Source organism: Cebus imitator, unplaced genomic scaffold (assembly GCF_001604975.1).
Source record: "Cebus imitator isolate Cc_AM_T3 unplaced genomic scaffold, Cebus_imitator-1.0 Scaffold2, whole genome shotgun sequence".
In the NCBI taxonomy this organism is placed as follows: Eukaryota; Metazoa; Chordata; class Mammalia; order Primates; family Cebidae; genus Cebus; species Cebus imitator.
The window spans coordinates 3,144,036-3,157,062 of NW_016107317.1; the positions used below are offsets into that span (position 1 = coordinate 3,144,036).

Genomic DNA, 13,027 nt, shown 5'->3' on the forward strand with positions numbered 1-13,027 from the left:
TAAAGTTGCTCAGACTCCAAAAATAACATCTGTTGCTCAGAGTAACATTTTCAAACAACATAATAAATTGCACTTCCAGAAAATACACACTCTATGCTTCCCTAAGGGAACTCACAAATGGGTGATGTGGGATACTCAGCTCCTTCGTTTCACGTATTGCCTGCCCTTGGGCAAGTTGTTTAGGTGGTATGGGTGGTGGTAAGAATTACCATGTGCAATTTACCTTCATTTACAGCATGTAGGGACTGGAGTAGCTTTAAATAATAATTCTACCCAGAAGAAGCCTGGCAGGCGAGCAGGATGAAGTTTTAACCTAGGGTCATAGTGCCCTGGAGTAGGTTCCAGGAAAAGCCAAAGAGGTTAAACAATCATATTAATAAATGTAACACTCTAAATATGGCACATTTTAAAATTCCCTGAAAGTTAACCACTTTCTGAGATTGACTAACTCACTCTTACCTCTGAAACCTGCCAATCTTAGGATCTTATCCTCTCCAATTCTCCCTGTCAATCTTTTAGAGATGGAAGATGGACTAAGCATGGAGATGCTTGGATCACAATTGGCTCCATGACTGTGAGCTGCCCTGACCATTTCCTAGGTATAGGTCACTAGTACAAGAGACTGGGAGAGGATATGCAGGTGGTGTATAATTACTATCACTACTGGAGATAATTCAAATCACTCATTTCTATATGCCCAGGGTAAAGGACTTAACTCCATGAGAATGCTCATTTCTAATTTGAGAAAAAATTTCATAGATATTTTTATTCTTATTAACTTCTTAAAAGCATGAGATAGCTCTGCTGTCTGCCTTAGCAAGGATGTGGCTGCCAAGGGCAGCGTGGCAAGGAGGCCTAGACAGTAAGCCCAGGGTTTCTTCTAGATCAAAAGATATTGAAAATACATAGCCACCCTCATGGGCTTGCAAGATTTTTTAGAAATAGAACATAATATCCATACAATTCATCCAATTTAATCTAATTCCTTAATCCTCTGAAGGTGTTATACAAAAAGGAGGGGTAAATGTGAATTTCAGTTTCAATTCTCCTTTTTAACTTTGGGACTCTGGACAAGTCACCAAGGCCCTCTGAGCTTCAGTCTCATGATAATTAATGATGATGATGATGATGATGATGATGATGGTGTTGGTTATGGTGATGATGGTAGTGGTGGTGATGGAGGTAGTGGTGATGTCACTATGGCTGCTTACCTTCCCTAATGCATACATTATTTGAAATTCACATTAGCATATATGAAATGACTTTATGATAAGATATGGTGCTTTGAAAGTATCTATTTTTGTTGTTGCTTTCATTGTTGTTATTATTGAGAATGTTGTTGTCAACCACTATACTCCCTGACAAACGGCTGGGCTAGATTGCTTTTAAGAAACTTTCTGACCCTAAGATTCAGTTTTTCTATATGTTCATGTGCTTTCTCATGTTCTAAGATCAAAACGTCTATGAAAATATAACATCTTACATGTAAGGCAGGTCTTATTAAGGAGAAAATGCATCAGCAAGCCTTGGTGCAGAGGGTACATTTACATACCAAGTATGTATAAAAATTACTGAGGGTTAATCTGTCTTAGCCTTCCCAACTAAGCCTCCTGGAGGCCTGAGCAAACCAGAATGTCCCAGATACTAGACTTGACCTGGGTGAATATGACTCTTTACTGGGTTACCCTGAGAGGTATCCAGGCTCTAGATTGGCCCTCCCTTTTTGGTCTGTAGTGAATTTAAAGGGGCTTTAGGATCTGCATTGGAAAAACTCCACCCCACCTCTAAGCCAATGCCTGCCACTTCTGGAGAAGTGGTTCTCAAAGTTCAGCATCAGCAGAATCACCTGGGGAGGGGCTTGTTAACACCCCGATCGCTGGACCCCAGCCCCAGAGTTTCTGATTTAGTCAGTCTAGGGTGGGGCATGAGAAACTGCATTTCTAAGATGCTGTTCTTAGGGTCACGTATTGAGAAGCAATGTTCAAGAGAAGCCATCGTATATTCCGGTATCTAAAATGACCTGTTAAATATGCTACAAAGACAGGCAGTTTTGTGAGCTGTTTCTGATGGAAGCTGGAATGGAGACACTTTAAAAAAGGTAGTAGTAGTGGGTGTTAACTTTAAAAATAGATAATGTAGTTATATAAATTACATCCAAATAAAGCGTTCTTTTTTTTGCATAGACTTCCCTGTTTAACATTTCTAATAAAGACAAAAAAATTACACCTGTTTAGCTTAGTCATTTTTCCCATCTCTGGCTATTAAAAGTGAACAGTTTAATTGGTTCTTTGCTCAAATTGAGGCAAAAGGCTTTCAGATTGGTGACACAGAGTTACAAATTGCCCTTTGGAAGCTGAATAATAACTGGGAACTGTGGTCCTCAGAGAAGGTAATGCCAACTGTACACCTCAGTTTTTCCTTTAATTATGCCTGCAAGTCTGGCTTATGATGGCCTCTCACCTAATTAACCAATTAAGCTCTTCGCCTTTATGTTGTGACACTCAGATGTCCAAGGCTCCACTTTAATAGTGCATTCCATCATCATAAAAATGTGTACAATTCCCTACGTTCCAGAGAAGATTGCATTTCCTGAGATTTATGTGCTGTTTTCGAGTTCAATATTAATGATTTTGGATGTGGTTCCCTGTAGCTTTAATCACCCACCACAAATAACCTGTAGCTTTAATCACCCACCACGAATAAGAGGTGAAGTATAAGCACCATTTAGCGTCTTCCATCGCGGCCTGCCGTATCAGCAGGAGAGCAACACAACAGCGAGAGAGTTCTGCACAGAATCTAAAGACTCAATTTCCATTCAAGCCCAAAAGCTTACTGGTTCCAGGATCTTGAGGAAAGCTTTTGACTCCCCAGAGGTTTCTCAGTTCTGAAATGGGGCCAATAATCTGTGTCTGGTCTATTTCAGAGGGTTGTTTTGATGATCAAAATAAAAATGAGATAACGCAAAGTGAGAGCACTTTGGAAATTCATGAGTCTTAAAAGAGTCAAGATCTCCTTCTTCCTGGTGTCGTGTTATGGGTACAGTGTATTCTCTGTGATGGATTGTTAGTTTGCCCTGGACTGTGTCTGCAGGCCTCATTCCTGCTCCCAGCGAGCAGTTTCCCAAATGTGTGCTGCTGGTTCCTACTTGAAGACTGATGAGAAACGATGACAGCTCCACATCAACTTGCCGTGATAATGCTAACATTTCTCTGCCACTATAAAGTCATTTTCAAGCATGTGATGTCTCTTAACCTTTATAACCCTGTGCAGTTAATATTATTTCCCTCAATTTGCAGATAAGGAAACAAAGATGCAGATTCTTATTGTCTTCTCAAGTATAAGTAAGGAGCAGAACCTTTTCTTCTGGAAAACCAGATTTAAACAAATAGGTAGATAGATAACTCAAGGGTATGTTCTGCTGATACACTAAAGCTTGTTTGTTGTTGTTTTTCTGTTTTAATGACTCTGGGGATGAAAAGTTGTAAATCAAGGGGATTCCAAGGTAAGAAAATAAAACAAGTTCCCATTGGTTTGCCAGTGAAATGAATAAGCCCAAACTTAAACCTACAAGATTGAAGAGGTGAAGTTCAAATAGTAAGTTGTACAAGAGTTAACCTATAAAAACAGATCTGTAGTGCTCCTTCTAGCTATACAGGGGTGTCATGGTTAATTTTATGCATTAACTGGATCACAGGATGCCCAGATATTTAGCTAAACATTATTTTGGGTGTGTCTGTGAGGCCGTTTCCAGAGAGATTAGCATTTGAATTGATAGACTGAGTAAAGATTGCCCTAACCAATGCAGTTGGGTATCATCCAATCCTTTGAGGCCCGGATCAGAAGCAAAGCTGGAGGAAGGGAGAATTTGTCCCCTCTGCCTGACTGCTTGAGCTGCACATTGATCTCTTCCTCCCCTTGGCACTTCTGGTTCTCGGGCCTCAGACACAGGCTGGAATCTATACCATCTGTGGACCTTTCTTGGGCCTCCAGCTCGCAGACAGCAGCTCTGCAAAATCAGATGAGCAGATCTATGGAACTGTACAGACTCTGTCATGTGAGCCAGTTCATCATAACAAATCTATTTATATGTATGTATATATGTTATTGGTTCTGTTTCCCTAGAGAACCCTAACTAAGACAACGGATTCCCTCTCAGCTGTGTATAGAAATTTATTTTTATGAGTTTCTAGCCAGGCATTCACGTGACACCAATTCTTGGCCAGAACTAAACTTTGACTCTTAATGATTAACCCATACTCCTTTGGGAGACCACAACATGGGGACACATTAACAGAAGCCAAACACCACATAAGCAATGAAATAAGAAAGGCACACATCCGCTAAAAATGTATGTGTGTGTGTGTGTGTGTGTGTGTGTGTGTGTGTGTGTAAGATCAGGGATCCACAATGCATGAGTTTGGGAAGACCAGATGACAAGACCTAGCTTACAAGGTATTTTGTATTTTTAATTGTTATAAAACCTGCCAGATTCAAAGTAAGTGAGAAACAAATATATAGAAATTGCACTTATAAATGAATTCAACTCCAATGTGAATAAAACTTAAGACTATTTTAAAATAAAAGTACAATTTTATTTAAATAAAACAAATGATTTGGATTATTTTAAAATAAATATTAGAAGATTGAACTCAAATGTAAACTATGGACTTGGATGATAATGGTGTGTCACTGAAGATTTGTAATTAATTGTAAGAAATTTACCACTCTGGTACAGGAGGTGGATCGTAGGGTAGTCTGAGTGTGTGTAGGGGCGAGGAGTGGGAATACAGAGGAAATATGGGAACTCTGTACTTTCTGCTCGATTTAGCTCTGAACCTAAAACTGTCCTAAAAATAGATTGTTTTTGTTTTTCAAAAGAAATATATTTTTTAAGCACACTTTTTGGAGTTGTGGTCTTTAGGGTCACTGCTAGCAACTGCATTTTACAAACATGCAGAGGCCAGTGGCCAGTGGCTGGTGTAATATGCTGGTCTGGAGGATAGACTCTGTTTAACTCTTGGACCAGACTTTGATTCTGAATGAACATATTTTGCAGAACATGCAATGGGCAGCCAAGCTCCAGGAAGTCTGCAGAATTCTGCAGTGTGAAGGCATACTGAGCAGAGATGGCATTTCCAGTTTTCACAGAAGATGCCACAGCTATTGCATATACTCTATCTCCTTCCAACTTAAGTTCCCAAAAGGTAAAACCACCCAAAACAACCACTTTAAAAAATCTAAATCACTTTCCTAAAAGCCAGAGGAAATAAAAATCACAGTTAATATAAAACCAACTGCTAATACTTCCTCTTCTACTACATGACTGTGTGCATACATAAAGCTCTGCAGACAACTCAAGGGAGCTTTAGAAAGTCCCAGGTATCTGCATAGGTTATTGTTCTCTTTAATTTACCAATAAGGACAATTTAATCGTGCATTTATTGTGTTTATCACTGTAGTAACATGAATGACGATTTTCAGGTCTCTGCCTGGCCTATGAGAATCACAGCAATGCAATGCCACTGTGTTCCTTCAGGACGTGCCCACGTGCTTTGGGATGTGTGCATCCACCCATTTGGAGGCTGTAATCAAAGCTGGTGGTCAGAGCTGGTGTTGGACCTTCCTTCTGCACAAGCATGAGTTGATTAATAGCATTAATTTTTACTCCACCTTGTGGTCTTCTGATTTTTCCCCATGTATTAGTACCTCGAATTTACAGTACAATTAGTAGATTTTGAACAAATATTTTAACTGAATGACTAATTGAATAAATGATTTAATTAATACCAGGTGAGTTCAGGGACCAAATAGTTTGGATGATATGCAAGGTTTATGAAAGAACAGCAGATAAAGCTAGGCTGTGGATCGGGGATCGAGTGTAGGATATCATGAATGCTCAGCTAAGGAGGTCGGAGGAGAGGAGCCTCCAAAGGTTTCCGAGTGGGACAGGAGCACAATAAAATCATGGTTTAGTACCACCGTGATTACAAGCCATGAGTCAAAGTAAATATCTGATAGACATACCTAAAAAACAATTTTCTCTTCTGATTTTTCATACTGTTAATGAATTATTTTTAAATTGGTTTTAAGTTCACCTGAAAAGGTCTTGAAATTTCAATAAAATTAAATTATTTCATTTCCCAGAGCTCATGAAAAAGAATATTTCATAAGCGATGTATTTCCAAGGAAAATAACATTGACATACTCTGAGTACATTCTACCTAAAATGATAGAGGTTATTGGTTAAACACATTAATAACAGGAATCATACAAATAATTAATAAACTTATGTGCAGTTCTCCTACTTTTGTAAAATAATTTAAACATGTATAAGACTTAACATTTTTATTTATTCTTTAAATCTACATACAGCTTTTAAAAAATAACTTTACTAAAGAATATAATTAACTTATGATGAAATCCAACCATTTAAGTGTACAATTTAATGTTTTTAGTATATTTGCAGAGTTGTACAACCATCATCAGTGTCTGATTTTGGAATATTTTCATCACCAAAAAGAAACCCCATACTCATTAGCAGTCACTTCTCACTCCATGCCCATTCATCTCCAGCCCTAGGCAACTTAATCTTTCTGTGTCTCTAGATTTGCTCATGCTGGACATTTCATTAAAAAGGTATCATATAATATGTCGTCTTTTATGACTGGTTTCTTTCACTTAGTGTAACGTTTTCAAGATTCATCCAAGCTATAACATATTTGAGTATGCTTTCTTTTTATACTGAATAATATTCCATTATAAGGATATGCTAATTTTCTATCTATACATTCATTTATGAACATTCAGGTTGTTTTTATTTTGGGCTATTATGAATAATTCTTCTAGAAACTTCTATGCACAGATTTTATGTAGACATATTTTTTCTTTTTATTGGATATATATATGGAAGCAGAATTGCTTGGTCATCTGGTAACTCCATGTTTTACATTTTTAGGAACTGCCAAACTGTTCTCCAAAATAGCTACACTATTTTAAATTCCTATCAATATTATTTGAGAGTCTCAATTTACCACATCCTTGCCAATGTTTGTTATTGCCCATTTTTTTTTTTTTTTTTTTTTTTTNTCTCCCCTGTTGCCCAGGCTGGAGTGCAGTGGTGTGATCTCGGCTCACTGCAACCTCTGCCTCTTGGGTTCTTGCAATTCTCCTGCCTCAGCCTCCTGCGTAGCTGGGACTACAGGCACAAGCTGCCACGCCCTGCTAATTTTTTGTATTTTAGTAGAGACAGGGTTTCACCATGTTGCCCAGGTTGGCCTCAAACTCCCGAGCTCAGGCAATCTGCCCGCCTCGGCCTCCCAAAGTGCTGGGATTACAGGTGTGAGCTGCTGTACCTGGCCACTATTGTCTATTTTTAAATATAGCCATTCTAGTGGGTGCAAGGGGTATCACATTGTGGATCACAATGTGGTTTTTATTTGCATTTCCCTAATGGCTAATCAATGTGAACATCTTTTTATGTACTTATTGGTCATTGTACATCTTCTGTGGATAAAGATCTATTCAAATCCCTTGTCCATTTTTAATTGGGTTATTCATCTTTTTATTATGAGTATGAGAGTTCTTTAAAAATTCTAGCTACAAATCCATTCTCATATATTTGATTTAAATGTATTTTCTTCCATTCAATGTGTTTTCATTTTACTTCCTTTGATAGTGTCTTTTAATGCATAAAAAGTTTGTAATTTTCACAAAGTTCAATTTGTCAATTTTTTCTTTGGTCACTTATACTTTTTGTGTTATATCTATAAAAACAACTGCCTCACCCAAAGTCACAAACACTCTTAGGTTTTATTCTTAGAGTTTATCATTGTAGCCCTTATTTTTAGGTCTAGGATCCATTTTGAGTTAAATTTTATAGATGGTGTGAGGTACAGGTCCAAATTCATTCTTTTGCATTCAGTTATCCCTGAACCACTTGTTGGAAGTACTATTCTTACTCTATTAAATTATATTGGTACCTCTAACAAGGATCAATTTTTCATAATTATATGGGTTTATTTCTGGGCTGTCAATTCTATTCCGTTGAACTATACACCTGTCCTAGTGCCAATACCACACTATTTTGATTATTGTAGCTTTTATAATGAGTTTTGAAATCAGGAAATACAAGTGTCAAAGTTTGTTCCTCTTTTTCAAGATTGTTTACCTATTTTAGGTCTATTACATTTCCATATAAATTTTAAGATCAGCTTGTGAATTTTAGCAAAAATTCCAGATAAAATTTTTTTTAAATGGATTGCAATGAATCTGTAGCTCAGTTTGGGGAATACTGCCATCTTGTCATCTTAACAATATTAATTCCTCCAATTCATAAATGAATATGGGCTTTTCACTTATTTCAGTCCTTCAAAATTTCTTTCAGTAATATTTTATACTTTTCATTGTACAAATATGACACTTTTAAAATTTATACATTAGTATTTTATGCTATTCTTAATTTCATTTTTAATTTTTTGTTAGTATATAGAAATATAATAGAGTTTTATAAATTGATCTTGTAACTTGAAACCTTGATAAACTCATTTATTTATATTTTGTATTGAATTTCTGAAGATTTTCTATATATAGGATGATGTTGTCTGCAAACAGAAGTTGTTTTACTTTTCGTTTCTCATACGGATATCTTCTATTTAAAAATACTTCTCTTCTGCCTTTTATATTTACCTATGCCATTACCTTTACTACTGCTCTTTATTTATTCACATGGAGTCAAGCACAACCTATTGTCCTTTCATGTCTGTATAAAGGATTCCTTTTAATACATTTTGTAAGGCAGTCTTGATAGAAACAAATTCTCTCAGTTTCTATTTGTCTGGTGGTTTTTAATTTTTCCTTCATTTCTTACATATAGTTTTGCTGGATGTGAAATTTTTCAATTACAGTATTTTTCTTTCAGCACTGATGTATGTAAGACACATCAGCCTTGGTAAAAAGGAATTTGAGGAGAAAAAAATAGATATGTCATCTCACTGCCTTCTGCGCTTCACAGTTTCTGATAAAAAGCCAGTTACTAATCTTAATGAAGATTCTTTACACATGATATATCATATTCCCCTTGTTGCTTTTAAGATTCTCTCTTTGTCTGTTGAAAATTTGACTGTAGTAATGTATAGACATGGATCTCCTTGAATTTATTCTACTTGGAATTTATTAAGCTTAGATATGTATATCAATATTTTTAAATCAAATTTGGGCAGTTTGGGGCCATAATTTTTTCAGGTGATCATTCTGCTTCTTTCTTTCCTCTATTCTCACATTCCAATTACACATATGCATTAGCATACTTGATGGTCCCACAGGTCTCTGAAGCTCTGTTTATTTTTCCTTTCTGTTTCTGACAATGGATAATCTCAATTGATCTACATTAAAGTTTACCATTTTTTTTTCTTCTGTCAGCTAAAATCTGCTCTTGGGCTTCTCTGGTGCATTTTTCATTTCAGCTATAGTACTTTTCAATACTAGAATTTCTATTTTGTTCTTTATGATTTTATCCCTTCGTTGATATTATTTAGTGAGATATTGTTGCTATTCTTGCCTTGAATTATTTCAATATGTTTTCTATTAGTTCTTTGAACACATTTATAAAAGCTGACTTAAAATCTTTGCTAATAACTCTAAAATTTGGGATCCCTCAGGTACCATTTCCATTGACTCCTATTTTCCTCTGTATGGATAATTCTTTCATGCTTTTTTATATGTCTCATAATTTTTTGGTGAAAACTGGACATTTTAAAAATCATAATGTGGCAACTCTGGAAATCAGATCAACCTCTCCAGCCAAGTTGTGTGTGTGTGTGTGCACACGCACGCAAGCATGCATGTATGTGGTTGCATCATTGTTCTGTATTTGTGGTTTGTTTTGTAAATTTTCTGAGCTAATCCTGTAAAGTCCATATTATTCATAGTGTGTAACCACAGCTCTTTTCAGTTACCTTAATCAGCTGATGCTTGGTCAAAGATTTCTTAAATACCTCCAAAAATTAAATCTTTCAACCTTTGTTCTCAGGTTGTGTGTGTGTGTGCGTGTGCGTATGTGTGTTTGTGCGTGTGTGTATGTGTGTGTGTGTGTGTGTGTGTTTGTATGTGTTGGGTCATGCTTTCCATGTTCAGGCAGCCAGTTTACAGCTCAGTCCTCTAAGGTCTTTCCTGGTCATACATACAAGCTTGCATGTAAGTGCAGCCATCTAGATCCTGAGGAATACCTTAGTGCTCTTGAAAAGCCCCAGGGACATCTCATTTCCCTTATCATCCTTTAAGTTTCTGTCCAGGCTCTGTTTGTCTCTGATGTTAAACAATTACCACTAATTGTTTTTGAAAAATTCGCTGGGTTTACAGCTTTTCCTTCAATATGTGCTGTGAATCAGATCAAATAACTACTGCTCCTTTTTAGTGGGCTTTTCCAGAGGCTGTCAGATAGGTCAAACAGTGACAGTGCTCTGCAGACGGAACATTCTGTGGAGTTACAAACCCCATCTGCCCCATCCAGTGGCCACATGGCTGCTGTTTTTCAAGGCTAGTATGATTGTGAGGCTGGTGATTTTCCAGGCCACTGCAGAGCTGGGGAAAGAGTGATAATAGCAGATCATGTTGAAGTACCACAAACTCGGTAATTCTTAATGAGGTTCAGCCGTTTTTCCTGAATAAGCACTTTTCAGATTGTTACAAGACTTTGTTAATTTCTAGAAGTCTAAAAAGTTATGAGTGTTTTCATGGCTTAGTGTGCCAGTGTTTTCATGACTTTTATGGCAGGGCAAATTATAGAGGTCCTCATTCTGCCATTCCAGAAGTTTCCTACTAGTATTATTTTTAAAGGAAAACCAAGTTTAAGTGAAGATTTTTATACATTATAAATGATTCCTCATCTTTATTGTCACTTATTTTATTTAGGCAATTGCACGTTGTAGTTCAAAATTCAATATTAACTTACGGAGTGTGGCAGAAGCCTACATTTTCCTAGTTTCTTTCAGCACTTTCTTCATATTATATATTTCCTGATATTATGTAGGAGGTTGAATCTCCCAAGTAACTCTCCTTTTTAGTCTCTTTAATTTGGTTATGCTTTTCTTAACATGTGGTACCCAGAACCAGACATATTATTTTTTATGTAATCAGACCATTGCAGACCATATGAGGCTTTCACATTTCCTCTGTTGAGGGTATTATCTTTTTATTGCTATTGTTTGTTTGTGAATACACTTGATTGACTATATAAACCTACTCAGATTCAAATCAACTTGAAGCAAGACACGAGATAATAGAAACTGTAAGATAAATGCTGAACAGGTTGGTTTTTCTCTTTTGGAGGTTGGGGACTTGAGTCTAGTGAGATCTGAAAATATCTAGAGGACTAGCAAAATACCAAAGCACACAAATTTACTTGGTATTTTATTTTGTTATTCTTTAAAACTATTTCATAAAATTTATTTAAAGTAGATTAACAAGAGATTTCTTCTTCCACTGTGAAATGCATTACTTTCAAGTACCTTTCTGATATCTGACCTTTCGGTAAAAGAGCTCATTATTTCCTATTAACTAGCCACACACATACACACTTTTAAATATTTTAAATATCAAGGATGCAAAAATGGAAAATACACTTGTTTGGCCATTAAACCATTTTGGCATTTTATTAAAATCTTATCATAACGCATAAAAATCATTGATTTTATTGAAAATGTCCTCATTCAGTTCATCTGTATCTAAGTGATATGCAGCATGCATAATCCTTTATCTACATGCAAATAATTCTAAGGTCATATTTTGGCATAAGTTCTAGTTTCTTAAAAACTGTACAACTCATGGCTGGACACTGTGGCTCATACCTGTAATCCTAGCACTTTGGGAGGCTGTGCTGGTTGGATCACCTGAGGTCAGGAGTTCGAGACCAGCCTGGCCAACATGGCGAAACCCTGTCTCTACTAAAAATACAAAAATTCACTGGGTGTGGTGGTACATGCCTGTAGTCCCAGCTACATGGCAGGCTGAGGGAGTAAAACTGCTTGAACCTAGGAGGCGGAGGGAGCTGAGATCGCACCATTGCACTCCAGCCTGGGTGACAGAACGACTCTGCCTTGAAGAAAAATAAAAATTGCAATTCATACAGAACAATTCTCTCGCTATAATTTAGCCATCTTATTTATGATGTTCATCTGAAATTCATACCATTGCTTAATAGAATACCTCAAAGTCTATTTCTCTCTGATAAGTTCAGTGGCTCCACACTGGAGCATGAAAAGCAGCAGAAGTAATCAAAGTATATTTTAAAACTGAAGACAACTAAACTGTCAGTTTAAAGGAATGTTTGTTATCAAACTTCTATCTTACAAACATTGAGGATCCACCTAAAAATCTAGAGCAAAGACCAAAACATTGTTTTGACAGAGCCTCAGAAGAACATGAGGAATAACAAAGCAAGAGAAACGAAAAACCAAAATTGGTATCTCCCTACCTCCATCTCTCTCTTTTTAAAACCTGTATGACTTATTAAATAATTGCTGCATTTATAACAAGGATATTGTAGTTTTCTATTTGTGGTGTTAACCTAAGGTACAGAGCACACAAAAATGGGGAGTTGGATGCATACATTTACTTATTTAAATTTTATAATCCCTAGATCTCTACTTTTTAGCTTTTTTTCCCAAATCGATTGAAACCTTTCCCTGGATGACTGAGGGAACAGACTGGAGTTTTATTGCTAGAGGGGAGTAAGAAAGGAGAAAGATATGTGCTATAATGAAGGTGTACTTTGCAATTCTCTCATTTTGAATACATATTAACAACTTGATTCTATAATGGAATAACTTCAAGAGTAGCTCTTATCTCTCTACAAAAAGGCTAACTATATTCTTCTTACTCATTTCAATCATTTTTCTAAGCAAAACATGCGACGTCTTCATCCCCACTTAAAATGGCAGCATTGAGTTTTTCTACAATATTCATTATTATATACGTCCTTGGGTCTCTGTTATAAATATGAATATGGAACCTTGGCACTAATGAATGAGCT

General features: G+C 36.4%; 1 protein-coding gene across 2 annotated transcripts in view; it reads right to left on the reverse strand.

Annotated features, from left to right (window-relative positions):
* RERG (RAS like estrogen regulated growth inhibitor) overlaps positions 1-13,027 on the reverse strand; it is a 115,543-nt gene that overhangs the window by 58,377 nt on the left and 44,139 nt on the right. The gene's annotated exons all lie outside the window — the stretch shown is intronic.